The sequence below is a fragment of the Staurois parvus genome, unplaced genomic scaffold (assembly GCF_062004578.1).
Source record: "Staurois parvus isolate SC_StPar_1 unplaced genomic scaffold, SC_StPar_1.0 ptg001600l, whole genome shotgun sequence".
Lineage (NCBI taxonomy): Eukaryota > Metazoa > Chordata > Amphibia > Anura > Ranidae > Staurois > Staurois parvus.
In genome coordinates this window covers 90,495-109,764 of record NW_028319396.1, presented here as the reverse complement: position 1 = coordinate 109,764, position 19,270 = coordinate 90,495, and the positions used below count along the sequence as shown (strand labels likewise).

The following is a 19,270-nucleotide window of genomic DNA, read 5'->3' as shown; positions in this document are numbered from 1 at the left end:
GAGATACATTAGGTTTGGGATGGTGAGGAGACACACTAGGTGTTGGATATGGTGAGGAGATACATCAGGAGTTGGATATGGTGAGGAGACACATCATGTGTTGGACGGTGAGGAGACACATCAAGTGTTGGATATGGTGAGGAGATACATCAGGTGTTGGATATGGTGAGGAGATACATTAGTGTTGGATATGGTGAGGAGATACATTAGGTGTGGGATGGTGAGGAGACACACTAGGTGTTGGATGGTGAGGAGATACATCAGGAGTTGGACGGTGAGGAGATACATTAGGTGTGGGATGGTGAGGAGATACACTAGGTGTTGGATGGTGTGGAGACACATTAGGTGTGGGATGGTGAGGAGACACATTAGGTGTTTGATGGTGAGGAGACACATCAGGTGTTGGATATGGTGAGGAGACACATTAGGTGTTTGATGGTGAGGAGACACATCAGGTGTTGGACGGTGAGGAGACACATCAGATGTTGGATATGGTGAGGAGACGCAGCAGGTGTTGGATGGTGAGGAGACGCATCAGGTGTTGGACGGTGAGGAGACACATCAGATGTTGGATATGGTGAGGAGACGCAGCAGGTTTTGGATGGTGAGGAGACGCATCAGGTGTTGGACGTTGAGGAGACGCATCAGGTGTTGGAAGGCGAGGAGACGCATCAGGTGTTGAAAGGTGAGGAGACGCATCAGGTGTTGGACGGTGAGGAGACGCATCAGGTGTTGGATGGTGAGGAGATGCATCAGATGTAGGACAGTGAGGAGGAGATACATCAGATGTAGGACAGTGAGGAGGAGATACATCAGATGTTGGACAGTGAGGAGGAGATACATCAGATGTTGGATAGTGAGGAGGAGATACATCAGATGTAGGACACTGAGGAGGAGATACATCAGATGTAGGATAGTGAGGAGGAGATATATCAGATGTTGGACAGTGAGGAGGAGATACATCAGATGAAGGATAGTGAGGAGGAGATACATCAGATGTATGATAGTGAGGAGGAGATACATCAGATGCTGGATAGTGAGGAGGAGATACATCAGATGTATGATAGTGAGGAGGAGATACATCAGATGCTGGATAGTGAGGAGGAGATACATCAGATGTATGATAGTGAGGAGGAGATACATCAGATGTAGGATAGTGAGGAGGAGATACATCAGATGCTGGATAGTGAGGAGGAGATAGATCAGATGTATGATAGTGAGGAGGAGATACATCAGATGTTGGATAGTGAGGAGGATATACATCAGATGTTGGATAGTGAGGAGGAGATACATCAGATGTTGGATAGTGAGGAGGAGATACATCAGATGTTGGATAGTGAGGATATACATCAGATGTTGGATAGTGAGGAGGAGATATATCAGATGTTGGATAGTGAGGAGGAGATACATCAGATGTTGGATAGTGAGGAGGAGAAACATAAGATGTTATATGCTGAGGAAGAGATACTTTGTATGTTGGATGGTGTGGAGGAGAAACATCAGATGTTATATGTTGAGGAAGAGATACTTTGGATGTTAGATGGTGCGAAGGAGATACATCAGATGTGATCATCAAAAGTTGGATGGTGTGGAGAATGGTCATCAAATGTTAGATATCGAGGAGATACATTAGATGTTGTATGGTGAGGAGATACATTAGATGTTGGATGGTGAGAAGACAAAATAGGTGTTAGATGTTGAGGAGATACATTAGATGTTGGATGGTGAGGAGATACATTAGATGTTGGATGGTGAGAAGATACATTAGGTGTTGGATGGTGAGGAGATACATTAGATGTTGGATGGTGAGGAGATACATTAGGTGTTGGATGGTGAGGAGATACATTAGGTGTTGGATGGTGAGGAGATACATTAGGTGTTGGATGGTGAGGAGATACATTAGGTGTTCGATGGTGAGGAGACACATTAGATGTTGGATGGTGAGGAGACATATTAGATGATGTATGGTGAGGAGATACATTAGGTGTTGGATGGTGAGGAGATACATTAGATGTTGGATGGTGAGGAGATACATTAGATGTTGGATGGTGAGGAGATACATTAGGTGTTGGACGGTGAGGAGATACATCAGATTTTGGATGGCAAGGAGGAGAAACTGTACATCAAGTGTTGGGTTGGGTTGGTGAGGAGATACATTAGGTGTTGGATGGTGAGGAGATACATTAGTGTTGGATATGGTGAGGAGATACATTAGGTGTTGTATGGTGAGGAGACACATCAGGTGTTGGAAGGTGAGGAGCACATCAGGTGTTGGACGGTGAGGAGACACATCAGGTGTTGGACGATGAGGAGACACATCAAGTGTTGGATATGGTGAGGAGATACATTAGATGTTGGATGGTGAGGAGATACTTTAGTGTTGGATATGGTGAGGAGATACATTAGTGTTGGATGGTGAAGAGACACATTAGGTGTTGGATATGGTGAGGAGATACATTAGTGTTGGATATGGTGAGGAGATACATTAGTGTTGGATGGTGAGGAGACACACTCTGTGTTGGATGGTGAGAAGACACATCAGGTGTTGGATATGGTGAGGAGACACATCAGGTGTTGGACGGCGAGGAGACACATCAGGTGTTGGACGGCGAGGAGACACATCAGGTGTTGGACGGTGAGGAGACACTTCAGCTGTTGGACGGTGAGGAGACACATCAGCTGTTGGACGGTGAGGAGACACATCAGCTGTTGGATGGTGAGAAGACACATCAGGTGTTGGATGGTGAGGAGACGCATCAGGTGTTGGAAGGTGAGGAGACGCATCAGGAGTTCGACATTGAGGAGACGCGTCAGGTGTTGGACGGCGAGGAGATGCGTCAGGTGTTGGACGGCAAGGAGACGCGTCAGGTGTTGGACGGCGAGGAGACGCGTCAGGTGTTGGACGGCGAGGAGACGCGTCAGGTGTTGGACGGCGAGGAGACGCGTCAGGTGTTGGAAGGCGAGCAGACACACTCTGTGTTGGACGGTGAGGAGACACATCAGGTGTTGGACGGTGAAGAGACCCATCATGTGTTGGACGGTGAGGAGACACATTAGGTGTTGGGCAGTGAAGAGACACATCAGGTGTTGGACGGTGAGGAGACACATCAGGTGTTGGACAGTGAAGAGACACATCAGGTGTTGGATGGTGAGGAGACTCATCAGGTGTTGGAAGGTGAGGAGACGCATCAGGAGTTGGACGTTGAGGAGACGAGTCAGGTGTTGGAAGGCGAGGAGACGCGTCAGGTGTTGGAAGGAGAGGAGACGCGTCAGGTGTTGGACGGCGAGGAGACGCGTCAGGTGTTGGAAGGCGAGGAGACGCGTCAGGTGTTGGACGGCGAGGAGACGCGTCAGGTGTTGGACGGCGAGGAGACGCGTCAGGTGTTGGAAGGCGAGGAGACGCGTCAGATGTTGGAAGGCGAGGAGACGCGTCAGGTGTTGGAAGGCGAGGAGACGCGTCAGGTGTTGGACGGCGAGGAGACGCGTCAGGTGTTGGAAGGCGAGGAGACGCGTCAGGTGTTGGAAGGCGAGGAGACGCGTCAAGTGTTGGAAGGCGAGGAGACGCGTCAGGTGTTGGAAGGCGAGGAGACGCGTCAGGTGTTGGAAGGCGAGGAGACGCGTCAGGTGTTGGAAGGCGAGGAGACGCGTCAGGTGTTGGAAGGCGAGGAGACGCGTCAGATGTTGGAAGGCGAGGAGACGCGTCAGGTGTTGGAAGGCGAGGAGACGCGTCAGGTGTTGGACGGCGAGGAGACGCGTCAGCAGTTGGACATTGAGGAGACGCGTCAGGAGTTGGACGGCGAGGAGACGCGTCAGATGTTGGATGGCGAGGAGACGCGTCAGGTGTTGGACGGCGAGGAGACGCGTCAGCTGTTGGACGGCGAGGAGACGCGTCAGGTGTTGGACGGCGAAGAGACGCGTCAGGTGTTGGAAGGCGAGGAGACGCGTCAGATGTTGGACGGCGAGGAGACGCGTCAGGTGTTGGAAGGCGAGGAGACGCGTCAGGTGTTGGACGGCGAGGAGACGCGTCAGGTGTTGGACGGCGAGGAGACGCGTCAGGTGTTGGAAGGCGAGGAGACGCGTCAGGTGTTGGACGGCGAGGAGACGCGTCAGGTGCTGGACGGTGAGGAGACGCGGCAGGTGTTGGACGGCGAGGAGGAGACGCGGCAGGTGTTGGACGGCGAGGAGGAGACGCGTCAGGTGCTGGACGGCGAGGAGACGCGTCAGGTGTTGGACGGCGAGGAGATGCGTCAGGTGTTGGACGGTGAGGAGGAGACGCGTCAGGTGTTGGACGGCGAGGAGGAGACGCGTCAGGTGTTGAGCGGCGAGGAGACGCGTCAGGTGTTGGAAGGAGAGCAGACGCGTCAGGTGTTGGACGGTGAGGAGGAGATGCGTCAGGTGTTGGACGACGAGGAGACGCGTCAGGTGTTGGAAGGCGAGGAGACGCGTCAGGTGTTGGAAGGCGAGGAGACGCGTCAGGTGTTGGACGGCGAGGAGACGCGTCAGGTGTTGGAAGGCGAGGAGACGCGTCAGGTGTTGGAAGGCGAGGAGACGCGTCAGGTGTTGGAAGGCGAGGAGACGCGTCAGGTGTTGGAAGGAGAGGAGACGCGTCAGGTGTTGGAAGGCGAGGAGACGCGTCAGGTGTTGGAAGGAGAGGAGACGCGTCAGGTGTTGGACGGCGAGGAGACGCGTCAGGTGTTGGACGGCGAGGAGACGCGTCAGGTGTTGGAAGGCGAGGAGACGCGTCAGGTGTTGGAAGGCGAGGAGACGCGTCAGGTGTTGGAAGGCGAGGAGACGCGTCAGGTGTTGGAAGGAGAGGAGACGCGTCAGGTGTTGGACGGCGAGGAGACGCGTCAGGTGTTGGAAGGCGAGGAGACGCGTCAGGTGTTGGAAGGAGAGGAGACGCGTAAGGTGTTGGACGGCAAGGAGACGCGTCAAGTGTTGGACGGCGAGGAGACGCGTCAGGTGTTGGAAGGAGAGGAGACGCGTCAGGTGTTGGAAGGCGAGGAGACGCGTCAGGTGTTGGAAGGCGAGGAGACGCGTCAGGTGTTGGAAGGAGAGGAGACGCGTCAGGTGTTGGAAGGCGAGGAGACGCGTCAAGTGTTGGACGGCGAGGAGACGCGTCAGGTGTTGGAAGGCGAGGAGACGCGTCAGGTGTTGGAAGGAGAGGAGACGCGTCAGGTGTTGGAAGGCGAGGAGACGCGTCAGGTGTTGGAAGGCGAGGAGACGCGTCAGGTGTTGGAAGGAGAGGAGACGCGTCAGGTGTTGGAAGGAGAGGAGACGCGTCAGGTGTTGGAAGGCGAGGAGACGCGTCAGGTGTTGGAAGGAGAGGAGACGCGTCAGGTGTTGGAAGGCGAGGAGACGCGTCAGGTGTTGGAAGGAGAGGAGACGCGTCAGGTGTTGGAAGGAGAGGAGACGCGTCAGGTGTTGGAAGGCGAGGAGACGCGTCAGGTGTTGGACGGCGAGGAGACGCGTCAGGTGTTGGAAGGCGAGGAGACGCGTCAGGTGTTGGACGGCGAGGAGACGCGTCAGGTGTTGGAAGGCGAGGAGACGCGTCAGGTGTTGGACGGCGAGGAGACGCGTCAGGTGTTGGAAGGCGAGGAGACGCGTCAGGTGTTGGAAGGCGAGGAGACGCGTCAGGTGTTGGAAGGCGAGGAGACGCGTCAGGTGCTGGACGGCGAGGAGGAGACGCGTCAGGTGTTGGAAGGAGAGGAGACGCGTCAGGTGTTGGACGGCGAGGAGACGCGTCAGGTGTTGGAAGGCGAGGAGACGCGTCAGGTGCTGGACGGCGAGGAGACGCGTCAGGTGTTGGAAGGCGAGGAGACGCGTCAGGTGCTGGACGGCGAGGAGGAGACGCGTCAGATATAACATACATTGTACAATGTTGGGTATTTCAAGGACATTAGTGCATGTATGTAGGACAGTGCTGTGAACATGGATGGGACATTCGTGTGATGTGTAGAAGGGGCAGTGATGAGTGGGGGAGGTACTGGCAGTGTGTCAGTGATCAGTGGAGGAGGTACTGGCAGTGTGTCAGTGAGGGATCAGTCAGCGAGGAGGTTGGTCGGTATGAGGTGAGTTTGCTGGAGAGAAGTTGTTACTTCAGGAATGTGACTTGAAGTGTTCAGGAGTGTGTCAGTGTATAATATGTGTCAGTGTATAATATGTGTCAGTGTATAATATATGTCAGTGTATAATATATGTCAGTGTATAATATGTGTCAGTGTATAATATGTGTCAGTGTATAATATGTATCAGTGTATAGTGTGTCAGTGTATAATATGTGTCAGTGTATAATATGTATCAGTGTATAGTGTGTCAGTGTATAATATGTATCAGTGTATAATATGTGTCAGTGTATAATATGTGTCAGTGTACAGTGTGTCAGTGTATAATATGTGTCAGTGTATAATATGTGTCAGTGTACAGTGTGTCAGTGTATAATATGTTATGTGTACAGTGTGTCAGTGTATAATATGTGTCAGTGTATAATATGTGTCAGTGTATAATATGTGTCAGTGTATAGTGTGTCAGTGTATAATATGTGTCAGTGTATAGTGTGTCAGTGTATAATATATGTCAGTGTATAATCTGTGTCAGTGTATAATATGCATCAGTGTATAATATGTGTCAGTGTATAGTGTGTCAGTGTATAATATGTGTCAGTGTATAATATGTGTCAGTGTATAATATGTATCAGTGTATAGTGTGTCAGTGTATAATCTGTGTCAGTGTATAATAGGTGTCAGTGTATAATATGTGTCAGTGTATAATATGTGTCAGTGTATAATATATGTCAGTGTATAGTGTGTCAGTGTATAATATATGTCAGTGTATAATATGTGTCAGTGTATAATATATGTCAGTGTATAATATGTGTCAGTGTATAATATGTGTCAGTGTATAATATATGTCAGTGTATAATATGTGTCAGTGTATAATATGTGTCAGTGTATAATATGTGTCAGTGTATAGTGTGTCAGTGTATAATATGTGTCAGTGTATAATATGTATCAGTGTATAGTGTGTCAGTGTATAATCTGTGTCAGTGTATCATATGTATCAGTGTATAATGTGTGTCAGTGTATAGTGTGTCAGTGTATAATCTGTGTCAGTGTATCATATGTATCAGTGTATAGTGTGTCAGTGTATAATATGTGTCAGTGTATAATATGTCAGTGTATAGTGTGTCAGTGTATAATATGTGTCAGTGTATAATATGTCAGTGTATAGTGTGTCAGTGTATAATCGGTGTCAGTGTATAGTGTGTCAGTGTATAATATGTATCAGTGTATAATATGTCAGTGTATAGTGTGTCAGTGTATAATATGTGTCAGTGTATAGTGTGTCAGTGTATAATATGTGTCAGTGTATCATATGTATCAGTGTATAGTGTGTCAGTGTATAATATGTGTCAGTGTATAATATGTATCAGTGTATAGTGTGTCAGTGTATAATATGTATCAGTGTATAGTGTGTCAGTGTATAATATGTGTCAGTGTATAATATATGTCAGTGTATAATATGTGTCAGTGTATAATATATGTCAGTGTATAATATGTGTCAGTGTATAATATGTGTCAGTTTATAATATATGTCAGTGTATAATATGTGTCAGTGTATAATATATGTCAGTGTATAATATGTGTCAGTGTATAATATGTATCAGTGTATAATATGTGTCAGTGTATAATATGTGTCAGTGTATAGTGTGTCAGTGTATAATATGTATCAGTGTATAGTGTGTCAGTGTATAATATGTCAGTGTATAGTGTGTCAGTGTATAGTGTGGCAGTGTATAATCTGTGTCAGTGTATTATATGTGTCAGTGTATAGTGTGTCAGTGTATAATATGTCAGTGTATAGTGTGTCAGTGTATAATATGTGTCAGTGTATAATATGTGTCAGTGTATAATGTGTGTCAGTGTATAATATGTATCAGTGTATAGTGTGTCAGTGTATAACATGTGTCAGTGTATAATGTGTGTCAGTGTATAGTATGTGTCTGTGTGCTGTGTCAGTGTATAATATTTTTGTCAGTGTATAGTGTGTGTCAGTGTATAGTGTGTGTCAGTGTATAATATATGTCAGTGTGTAGTGTGTCAGTGTATACTGTGTCAGTGTATAATATATGTCAGTGTATAATATGTGTCAGTGTATAATATATGTCAGTGTATTATGATCTTACATACTACAGGCGGACAGTCTAGTTGTATATCGGGATCTTACATACTACAGGCGGACAGTCTAGTTGTATATCGGGATCTTACACACTACAGGCGGACAGTCTCGTTGTATATCGGGATCTTACATACTACAGGCGGACAGTCTAGTTGTATATCGGGATCTTACACACTACAGGCGGACAGTCTAGTTGTATATTGGGATCTTACACACTACAGGCGGACAGTCTAGTTGTATATCGGGATCTTACATACTACAGGCGGACAGTCTAGTTGTATATCGGGATCTTACACACTACAGGCGGACAGTCTCGTTGTATATTGGGACCTTACACACTACAGGCGGACAGTCTAGTTGTATGCTGGGACCTTACACACTACAGGCGGACAGTCTAGTTGTATATCGGGATCTTACACACTACAGGCGGACAGTCTAGCTGTATATCGGGATCTTACACACTACAGGCGGACAGTCTAGCTGTATATCGGGATCTTACACACTACAGGCGGACAGTCTAGTTGTATATTGGGATCTTACATACTACAGGCGGACAGTCTAGTTGTATATCGGGATCTTACACACTACAGGCGGACAGTCTCGTTGTATATTGGGACCTTACACACTACAGGCGGACAGTCTAGTTGTATGCTGGGACCTTACACACTACAGGCGGACAGTCTAGTTGTATATCGGGATCTTACACACTACAGGCGGACAGTCTAGTTGTATATCGGGATCTTACACACTACAGGCGGACAGTCTAGCTGTATATCGGGATCTTACACACTACAGGCGGACAGTCTAGCTGTATATCGGGATCTTACACACTACAGGCGGACAGTCTAGTTGTATATTGGGATCTTACACACTACAGGCGGACAGTCTAGTTGTATATTGGGATCTTACACACTACAGGCGGACAGTCTAGTTGTATATCGGGATCTTACACACTACAGGCGGACAGTCTAGTTGTATATTGGGACCTTACATACTACAGGCGGACAGTCTAGTTGTATATTGGGATCTTACACACTACAAGCGGACAGTCTACTTGTATATTGGGATCTTACACACTACAGGCGGACAGTCTAGTTGTATATTGGGATCTTACACACTACAGGCGGACAGTCTAGTTGTATATTGGGATCTTACACACTACAGGCGGACAGTCTAGTTGTATATCGGGATCTTACACACTACAGGCGGACAGTCTAGTTGTATATCGGGACCTTACACACTACGGGCGGACAGTCTAGCTGTATATCGGGACCTTACACACTACAGGCGGACAGTCTTGTTGTATATTGGGATGTTACACACTACAGGCGGACAGTCTAGTTGTATATCGGGACCTTACACACTACAGGCGGACAGTCTAGTTGTATATTGGGATCTTACACACTACAGGCGGACAGTCTAGTTGTATATTGGGACCTTACATACTACAGGCGGACAGTCTAGTTGTATATCGGGATCTTACACACTACAGGCGGACAGTGTCATTGTGTATGGGGACCTTACATACTACAGGCAGACAGTCTAGTTGTATATCGGGATCTTACACACTACAGGTGGACAGTCTTGTTGTATATTGGGATGTTACACACTACAGGCGGACAGTCTCGTTGTATATTGGGATCTTACACACTACAGGCGGACAGTCTCATTGTATATTGGGATCTTACACACTACAGGCGGACAGTCTCGTTGTATATTGGGATCTTACACACTACAGGCGGACAGTCTAGTTGTATATTGGGATCTTACACACTACAGGCGGACAGTCTAGTTGTATATCGGGATCTTACACACTACAGGTGGACAGTCTCGTTGTATATTGGGATCTTACACACTACAGGCGGACAGTCTAGTTGTATATCAGGACTTTACATACTACAGGCGGACAGTCTAGTTGTATATCGGGACCTTACATACTACAGGCGGACAGTGTCATTGTGTATGGGGGCCTTACACACTACATGCAAATTAAGGTGTCCCAATAATTTGTAAGAAGATAGCTAGTGATCCCTCTGTTTGCTAGTGGAGGAGATTCCTGAGAAGATCCCTAGTGACCCCCCAGTGCCTCCTTGTTCCCTGGTGTCCTGAGAAGATCCCTATTAACCCCCCAGTGCCTCCTTGTGTCCCTGGTGTCCTGAGAAGATCTCTAGTGACCCTCCAGTGCCTCCTTGTGTCTTTGATGTCCCTAGAAGATGCCTAGTGACCCCCAGTGTTTCCTTGTGTCCTGAGAAGATCCCTAGTGACCCCCCAGTGCCTCCTTGTGTCCCTGGTGTTCTGAGAAGATCCCTAGTGACCCTCCAGTGCCTCCTTGTGTCTTTGATGTCCTGCGACAATCCCTAGTGACCCCCCAGTGCCTCCTTGTGTCTTTGATGTCCCTAGAAGATGCCTAGTGACCCCCAGTGTTTCCTTGTGTCCTGAGAAGATCCTGAGTAGATCCCTAGTTACCCCCAGTGCTTCCTTGTGTCTCTGGTGTCCTGAGAAGATCCCTAGTTTCGCCCTAGTGCCTCCTTGTGTCCCTGGTGTTCTGAGAAGATCCCTAGTGACCCTCCAGTGCCTCCTTGTGTCTTTGATGTCCTGCGACAATCCCTAGTGACCCCCCAGTGCCTCCTTGTTCCCTGGTGTCCTGAGAAGATCCCTATTAACCCCCCAGTGCCTCCTTGTGTCCCTGGTGTCCTGAGAAGATCCCTAGTGACCCTCAAGTGCCTCCTTGTGTCTTTGATGTCCCTAGAAGATGCCTAGTGACCCCCAGTGTTTCCTTGTGTCCTGAGAAGATCCCTAGTGACCCCCCAGTGCCTCCTTGTGTCCCTGGTGTTCTGAGAAGATTCCTAGTGACCCCCCAGTACCTCCTTGTTCCCTGGTGTCCTGAGAAGATCCCTAGTGATGCCCCAGTGCCTCCTTGTGTCCCTGGTGTTCTGAGAAGATCCCTAGTGACCCTCGAGTGCCTCCTTGTGTCTTTGATGTCCTGCGACAATCCCTAGTGACCCCCCAGTGCCTCCTTGTGTCTTTGATGTCCCTAGAAGATGCCTAGTGACCCCCAGTGTTTCCTTGTGTCCTGAGAAGATCCTGAGTAGATCCCTAGTTACCCCCAGTGCCTCCTTGTGTCTCTGGTGTCCTGAGAAGATCCCTAGTGACGCCCCAGTGCCTCCTTGTGTCCCTGGTGTTCTGAGAAGATCCCTAGTGACCCTCCAGTGCCTCCTTGTGTCTTTGATGTCCTGCGACAATCCCTAGTGACCCCCCAGTGCCTCCTTGTGTCTTTGATGTCCCTAGAAGATGCCTAGTGACCCCCAGTGCTTCCTTGTGTCCTTGATGCCCTGAGAAGATCCCTAATGATCCCCAGTGCTTCATTGTGCCTCTGGTGTCTTGAAGAAGATCCCTAGTGACCCCCAGTGCTTCCTGGTGTCCTGAGAAGATGCCTAGTGACCCTTAGTGTTTCCTTGTGTCTCTGGTGTCCTGAGAAGATCCCCAGTGTACCACCAGTGCTTCCTTGTGTCCTGAGAAGATTCCTAGACATCCAGTGCCTCCTTGTGTCCCTGGTGTCATGAGAAGATCCTGAGTGACCCCCAGTGCCTCCTTGTGTCTCTGGTGTCCTGAGAAGATGCCTAGTGACCCCCAGTTTTTCCTTGTGTCCTGAGAAAATCCTGCGAAGATCCCTAGCGACCCCCAGTGCTTCATTGTGCCTCTGGTGTCTTGAAGAAGATCCCTAGTGTCTCCCAGTGCTTCCTGGTGTCCTGAGATCCTGAAAAGATCCCTAGTGACCCCCAGTGCTTTATTGTGCCTCTGGTGTCTTGAAGAAGATCCCTAGTGACTCCCAGTGCTTCCTGGTGTCCTGAGAAGATCCATAGTGACCCTTGGAGTTTCCTTGTGTCTCCGGTGTCCTGAGAAGATCCCCAGTGTACCCCCAGTGCTTCCTTGTGTCCTGAGAAGATTCCTAGTGACCCCTAGTTCTTCCTTGTGTCCCTGGTGTCCTGAGAAGATCCTGGTGACCCCCAGTGCTTCCTTGTGTCCCTGGTGTCCTGAGAAGATCCGTAGTGACGCCCAGTGCCTCCTTGTGACCCTGGTATCCTGAGAAGATTCCAAGTGACCCCCAGTGCTTCCTTGTGTCCCTGGTGTCCTGAGAAGATGCCTAGTGACCCCCAGTTTTTCCTTGTGTCCTGAGAAGATCCTGCGAAGATCCCTAGCGACCCCCAGTGCTTCATTTTGCCTCTGGTGTCTTGAAGAAGATCCCTGGTGTCTCCCAGTGCTTCCTGGTGTCCTGAGATCCTGAAAAGATCCCTAGTGACCCCCAGTGCTTCATTGTGCCTCTGGTGTCTTGAAGAAGATCCCTAGTGACTCCCAGTGCTTCCTGGTGTCCTGAGAAGATCCATAGTGACCCTTGGAGTTTCCTTGTGTCTCTGGTGTCCTGAGAAGATTCCCAGTGTACCCCCAGTGCTTCCTTGTGTCCTGAGAAGATTCCTAGTGACCCCTAGTTCCTCCTTGTGTCCCTGGTGTCCTGAGAAGATCCTGGTGACCCCCAGTGCTTCCTTGTGTCCCTGGTGTCCTGAGAAAATCCGTAGTGACGCCCAGTGCCTCCTTGTGACCCTGGTATCCTGAGAAGATTCCAAGTGACCCCCAGTGCTTCCTTGTGTCCCTGGTGTCCTGCGACAATCCCTAGTGACCCCCCAGTGCCTCCTTGTGTCTTTGATGTCCCTAGAAGATGCCTAGTGACCCCCAGTGCTTCCTTGTGTCCTTGATGCCCTGAGAAGATCCCTAATGATCCCCAGTGCTTCATTGTGCCTCTGGTGTCTTGAAGAAGATCCCTAGTGACCCCCAGTGCTTCCTGGTGTCCTGAGAAGATGCCTAGTGACCCTTAGTGTTTCCTTGTGTCTCTGGTGTCCTGAGAAGATCCCCAGTGTACCACCAGTGCTTCCTTGTGTCCTGAGAAGATTCCTAGACATCCAGTGCCTCCTTGTGTCCCTGGTGTCATGAGAAGATCCTGAGTGACCCCCAGTGCCTCCTTGTGTCTCTGGTGTCCTGAGAAGATGCCTAGTGACCCCCAGTTTTTCCTTGTGTCCTGAGAAAATCCTGCGAAGATCCCTAGCGACCCCCAGTGCTTCATTGTGCCTCTGGTGTCTTGAAGAAGATCCCTAGTGTCTCCCAGTGCTTCCTGGTGTCCTGAGATCCTGAAAAGATCCCTAGTGACCCCCAGTGCTTTATTGTGCCTCTGGTGTCTTGAAGAAGATCCCTAGTGACTCCCAGTGCTTCCTGGTGTCCTGAGAAGATCCATAGTGACCCTTGGAGTTTCCTTGTGTCTCCGGTGTCCTGAGAAGATCCCCAGTGTACCCCCAGTGCTTCCTTGTGTCCTGAGAAGATTCCTAGTGACCCCTAGTTCTTCCTTGTGTCCCTGGTGTCCTGAGAAGATCCTGGTGACCCCCAGTGCTTCCTTGTGTCCCTGGTGTCCTGAGAAGATCCGTAGTGACGCCCAGTGCCTCCTTGTGACCCTGGTATCCTGAGAAGATTCCAAGTGACCCCCAGTGCTTCCTTGTGTCCCTGGTGTCCTGAGAAGATGCCTAGTGACCCCCAGTTTTTCCTTGTGTCCTGAGAAGATCCTGCGAAGATCCCTAGCGACCCCCAGTGCTTCATTTTGCCTCTGGTGTCTTGAAGAAGATCCCTGGTGTCTCCCAGTGCTTCCTGGTGTCCTGAGATCCTGAAAAGATCCCTAGTGACCCCCAGTGCTTCATTGTGCCTCTGGTGTCTTGAAGAAGATCCCTAGTGACTCCCAGTGCTTCCTGGTGTCCTGAGAAGATCCATAGTGACCCTTGGAGTTTCCTTGTGTCTCTGGTGTCCTGAGAAGATTCCCAGTGTACCCCCAGTGCTTCCTTGTGTCCTGAGAAGATTCCTAGTGACCCCTAGTTCCTCCTTGTGTCCCTGGTGTCCTGAGAAGATCCTGGTGACCCCCAGTGCTTCCTTGTGTCCCTGGTGTCCTGAGAAAATCCGTAGTGACGCCCAGTGCCTCCTTGTGACCCTGGTATCCTGAGAAGATTCCAAGTGACCCCCAGTGCTTCCTTGTGTCCCTGGTGTCCTGAGAAGATCCTTAGTGACCCCAAGTGCCTCCTTGTGTGACTGGTGTCCTGAGAAGATCCTTAGTGATGCCCAGTGCTTCCCTGTGTCCTGAAAAGATCCCTAGCGATCCCCAGTTCTTCCTTATGTCCATGGTGTTCTGAGAAGATCCCAAGTGACCCTCAGTGCTTCCTGGTGTCCTGAGAAGATTCCTAGTGACCCCCAGTGCCTCCTTGTGTCCCTGGTGTCCTGAGAAGAATCTGAGTGACCCCCAGTGCCTCCTTCCATCCCTGGTGTTCTGAGGAGATCCTGAGAAGATCCCTAGTGCACCCACAATTTTTCCTTGTGTCTCTGGTGTCAGGAGAAGATCTCTAGTGACCCCCAGTGCTTTTTTGTGTCCCTGGTGTCCTGAGAAGATCCCTAATGACCCTAAGTGCTTCCATGTGTCCTGCGAATATCCCTAGTGACCCCCAGTGCTTCCTTGTGTCCCTGGTGTTCTGAGAAGATCCCTAGTGACCCCCAGTGCTTCCTTGTGTCCCTGGTGTCCTGAGAAGATTCTGAGTGACCCTCAGTGCTTCCTTGTGTCCCTGGTGTCCGAAGAAGATCATGGTGACCCCCAGTGCTTGCTTGTGTCCCTGGTGTCCTGAGAAGATCCCTAATGACCCCAAGTGCTTCCATGTGTCCTGATTATATCCCTAGTGACCCCCAGTGCTTCCTTGTGTCCCTGGTGTCCTGATAAGATCCCTGGTGATCCTCAGTGCTTCCTTGTGTCCCTGGTGTTCTGAGAAGATCCCTAGTGACCCCCAGTGTTCCTTGTGTCCCTGGTGTCTGGAGAAGATCCTGGTGACCCCCAGTGCTTCCTTGTGTCCTGAGAAGATTCCGAGTGACCCTCAGTGCTTGCTTGTGTCCCTGGTGTCCTGAGAAGTTCCCTAGTGACCCCCAGTGCTTCCTTGTGTCCCTGGTGTCTGGAGAAGATTCCGAGTGACCCCCAGTGCTTCCTGGTGTTCTGAGAAGATCCTGGTGATCCCCAGTGCTTCCTGGTGTTCTGAGAAGATCCTGGTGATCCCCAGTGCTTCCTTGTGTCCCTGGTGTCCTGAGAAGATTCCGAGTGACCCCCAGTGCTTAGTTGCATCCCTGGTGTTCTGAGGAGATCCTGAGAAGATCCCTAGTGCACCCCTAGTGTTCACTTGTGTCCCTTGTGTTCTGAGAAGATCCCTAGTGACCCCCAGTGCTTCCTTGCATCCCTGATGTTCTGAGAAGATTCCTAGTGACCCCCAGTGCTTCCTGGTGTTCTGAGAAGATCCTGGTGATCCCCAGTGCTTCCTTGTGTCCCCGGTGTCCTGAGAAGATCCCTCGTGACCCCCAGTGTTTCCTTGTGTCTCTGGTGTTCTGAGAAGATCCCTGGTGATCCCCAGTGTTTCCTTGTGTCTCTGGTGTTCTGAGAAGATCCCTCGTGACCCCCAGTGTTTCCTTGTGTCTCTGGTGTTCTGAGAAGATCCCTGGTGATCCCCAGTGCTTCCTTGTGTCCCTGGTATCCCGAGAAGATCCCTAGTGACCCCCAGTGCTTCCTTGTGTCCCTGGTGTCCTAAGAAGATCCCTAGTGACCCTAGTGCTTCCTTGTGTCCTGAGAAGATCCCTAGTGTACTCCCAGTGTTTTCTTGAGACCCTGATATCCTGAGAAGATCCCTAATGTACCCCCAGTGCTTCCTTGTGTCCTGAGATGATCCATAGTGTACCCCCAGTGCTTCCTTGTGTCCCTGGTGTCCTGAGAAGATTCCTAGTGACTCACATTGCCTCCTTGTGTCCCAGGTGTCCTGCAAAGAACCTGGTGACCTCCAGTGCTTCCTTGTGTCCCTGGTGTCCTGAGAAAATCCCTAGTGACCGTCAGTTTTTTCTTGTGTCTTTGGTGACCTGAGAAGCTCCCTAGTAACCCCCAGTCCTTCTTTGGGTCCCTGGTGTCCTGAGATGATCCCCAGTGTACCCCCAGTGCTTCCTTGTGTCTCTGGTGTCCTGAGAAGATCCCCAGTGTACCCCCAGTGCTTCCTTGTATCTCTGGTGTCCTAAGAAGATCCCCAGTGTACCCCCAGTGCTTCCTTGTGTCCCTGGTGTCCTGGGAAGATCCTGGTGACCCCCAGTGCTTCCTTGTGTCCCTGGTGTCCCGAGAAGATCCTGGTTTCTCCAGTTTTTCCTTGTGTTTCTGGTGTCCTGAGAAGATCCTGGTGACCCCCAGTTTTTCCTTGTATCTCTGGTGTCCTGAGAAAATCCCCAGTGTACCCCCAGTGCTTCCTTGTGTCCCTGGTGTCCTGAGAAGATCCTGGTGACCCCCAGTTTTTCCTTGTATCTCTGGTGTCCTGAGAAGATCCCCAGTGTACCCCCAGTGCTTCCTTGTGTCCCTGGTGTCCTGAGAAGATCCTGGTGACCCCCAGTTTTTCCTTGTATCTCTGGTGTCCTGAGAAGATCCCCAGTGTACCCCCAGTGCTTCCTTGTGTCCCTGGTGTCCTGAGAAGATCCTGGTGACCCCCAGTGCTTCCTTGTGTCCCTGGTGTCCTGAGAAGATCCCCAGTGTACCCCCAATGCTTCCTTGTGTCCCTGGTGTCCTGAGAAGATCCTGGTGACTCCCATTGCCTCCTTGTGTCCCTGGTGTCCTGAGAAGATCCTGGTGACTCCCAGTGCCTCCTTGTGTCCCTGGTTTCCTGAGAAGGTCCTGCAGACCCCCAGTGCTTCCTCACGTCTTACTGTCATGGTGATACCCTGTGACCATGAGATTCCTAGTGGTCCTGAAGTTGGATCCCTCTTGTTCCCCCACCGTCCATCCAACCCTCGATCCATTCACCCCTCCTTCTGTCCACCCACGGTGTGCAGTGATTGGATTGTCGGTGTGGTGATGGCTCTGTTGGTGGTGATTGTCCTGTGTGTGCGGTGCAGATGAGTCCTCGCTCTAGCTGTAGTCAATCCGTCCAACCACTGAAGGATTCTGGGTAATCAGTGATGGGGTGTCAGCCTCCTCTGGGGGGGGGGGGGGGGGGGGCTCAGCAGGACATTTCCCAGAAATCATTGCTGGAGGAGAGGGGAAGGGGAACTGGTCATGTGACTGTCTGTCATCCTCTATCACATGACCTCCCCTTCTCCTCTGATGACCAATACACCCAGAGGTGAGCGCTCCCCATTAACCTCTTCACTGCTGGGGTCCTCCATTCATTAACCCCTCCTCCGCTGGGGTCCTCCATTCATTAACCCCTCCTCCGCTGGGGTCCTCCAATCATTAACCCCTCCTGTGCTGGGGTCCTCCATTCATTAACCCCTCCTCCGCTGGGGTCCTCCATTCATTAACCCCTCCTCCGCTGGGGTCCTCCATTCATTAACCCCTCCTCCGCTGGGGTCCTCCATTCATTAACCCCTCCTGTGCTGAGGTCCTCCATTCATTAACCCCTCCTCCGCTGGGGTCCTCCATTCATTAACTCCTCCTCCGCTGGGGTCCATCATTCATTAACCCCTCCACTGCTGGGGCCCTCCGTTCATTAACCCCTCCTCCGCTGGGACCTCCATTAATTAACCCCTCCTCTGCTGGAGTCCTCATTCATTAACCCCTCCTCTGCTGGAGTCCTCATTCATTAACCCCTCCTCCGCTGGGGTCCATCATTCATTAACCCCTCTTCTGCTGGGGTCCTCCATTCATTAACCCCTCCTGTGCTGAGGTCCTCCATTCATTAACCCCTCCTCCGCTGGGGTCCTCCATTTAAATAACCCCTCCTCCGCTGGGGTCCTCCATTCATTAACTCCTCCTCCGCTGGGGTCCATCATTCATTAACCCCTCCACTGCTGGGGCCCTCCGTTAATTAACCCCTCCTCTGCTGGAGTCCTCCATTCATTAACCCCTCCTCTGATGGGGTCCTCATTCATTAACCCCTCCTCTGCTGGGGTCCTCCATTCTTTAACCCCTCCTCTGATGGGGTCCTCCATTCATTAACCCCTCCTCTGCTGGGGTCCTCCATTCATTAACCCTTCCTCTGCTGGGGTCCACCATTCATTAACCCTTCCTCTGCTGGGGCCCTCCATTCATTAACACCGCCTCTGCTGGGGCCCTCCATTCATTAACCCCTCCTCTGCTGGGGCCCTCCGTTCATTAACCCCTCCTCTGCTGGGGTCCTCCGTTCATTAACACCTCCTCTCTTGGGGCCCTCCGTTCATTAACCCCTCCTCTGTTGGGGCCCTCCGTACATTAACCACTTCTCTGTTGGGGCCCTCCATTCATTAAACCCTCCACTGCTGGGGCCCTCCATTCATTAACCCCTCGTCTGCTGGGCCCTCCATTCATTAACCCCTCCTTCGCTGGGGTCCTCCATTCATCATTTCTGGAGGAGAGGGGAAGGGGAACTGGTCATGTGACTGTCTGTCATCCTCTATCACATGACCTCCCCTTCTCCTCTGATGACCAATACACCCAGAGGTGAGCGCTCCTCATTAACCTCTTCACTGCTGGGGTCCTCCATTCATTAAACCCTCCTCCGCTTGGGTCCATCATTCATTAACCCCTCCTCCGCTGGGGTCCTCCATTCATTAACCCCTCCTCCGCTGGGGTCCTCCATTCATTAACCCCTCCTCCGCTGGGGTCCTCCATTCATTAACCCCTCCTCCGCTGGGGTCCTCCATTCATTAACCCCTCCCCTGCTGGGGTCCTCCATTCATTAACCCCTCCTCCACTGGGGTCCTCCATTCATTAACTCCTCCTCCACTGGGGCCCTCCATTCATTAACCCCTCCTCTGCTGGGGCCCTCCATTCATTAACCCTTCCTCTGCTGGGGTCCATCATTCATTAACCCCTCCTCTGCTGGGGTACTCGCTTCATTAATCCCTCCTCTGCTGGGGCCCTCCATTCATAAACCCCTCCTCCGCTGGGGCCCTCCATTCATTAACCCTTCCTCTGCTGGGGTCCATCATTCATTAACCCTTCCTCTGCTGGGGTCCATCATTCATTAACCCCTCCTCTGCTGGGGTACTCGCTTCATTAATCCCTCCTCTGCTGGAGTCCTCCCTT

The 19,270-nt window shown here is 50.9% G+C and overlaps 1 protein-coding gene across 2 annotated transcripts in view; it reads left to right on the top strand.

Annotated features, from left to right (window-relative positions):
- The first annotated feature begins 6,021 nt into the window (after positions 1-6,021).
- The window catches only part of LOC149435125 (anion exchange protein 2-like), a 90,058-nt gene continuing 76,809 nt past the window's right edge, over positions 6,022-19,270 (top strand). Inside the window, exon 1 of one of the 2 annotated variants that reach the window (XM_089662988.1) lies at positions 6,022-6,071. The gene's annotated coding sequence lies outside the window, so the exon portion shown is untranslated. Of the gene's footprint in view, positions 6,072-18,581; positions 18,683-19,270 lie in introns of those variants that run through there. The other variant, XM_089662987.1, reaches the window with a different exon arrangement.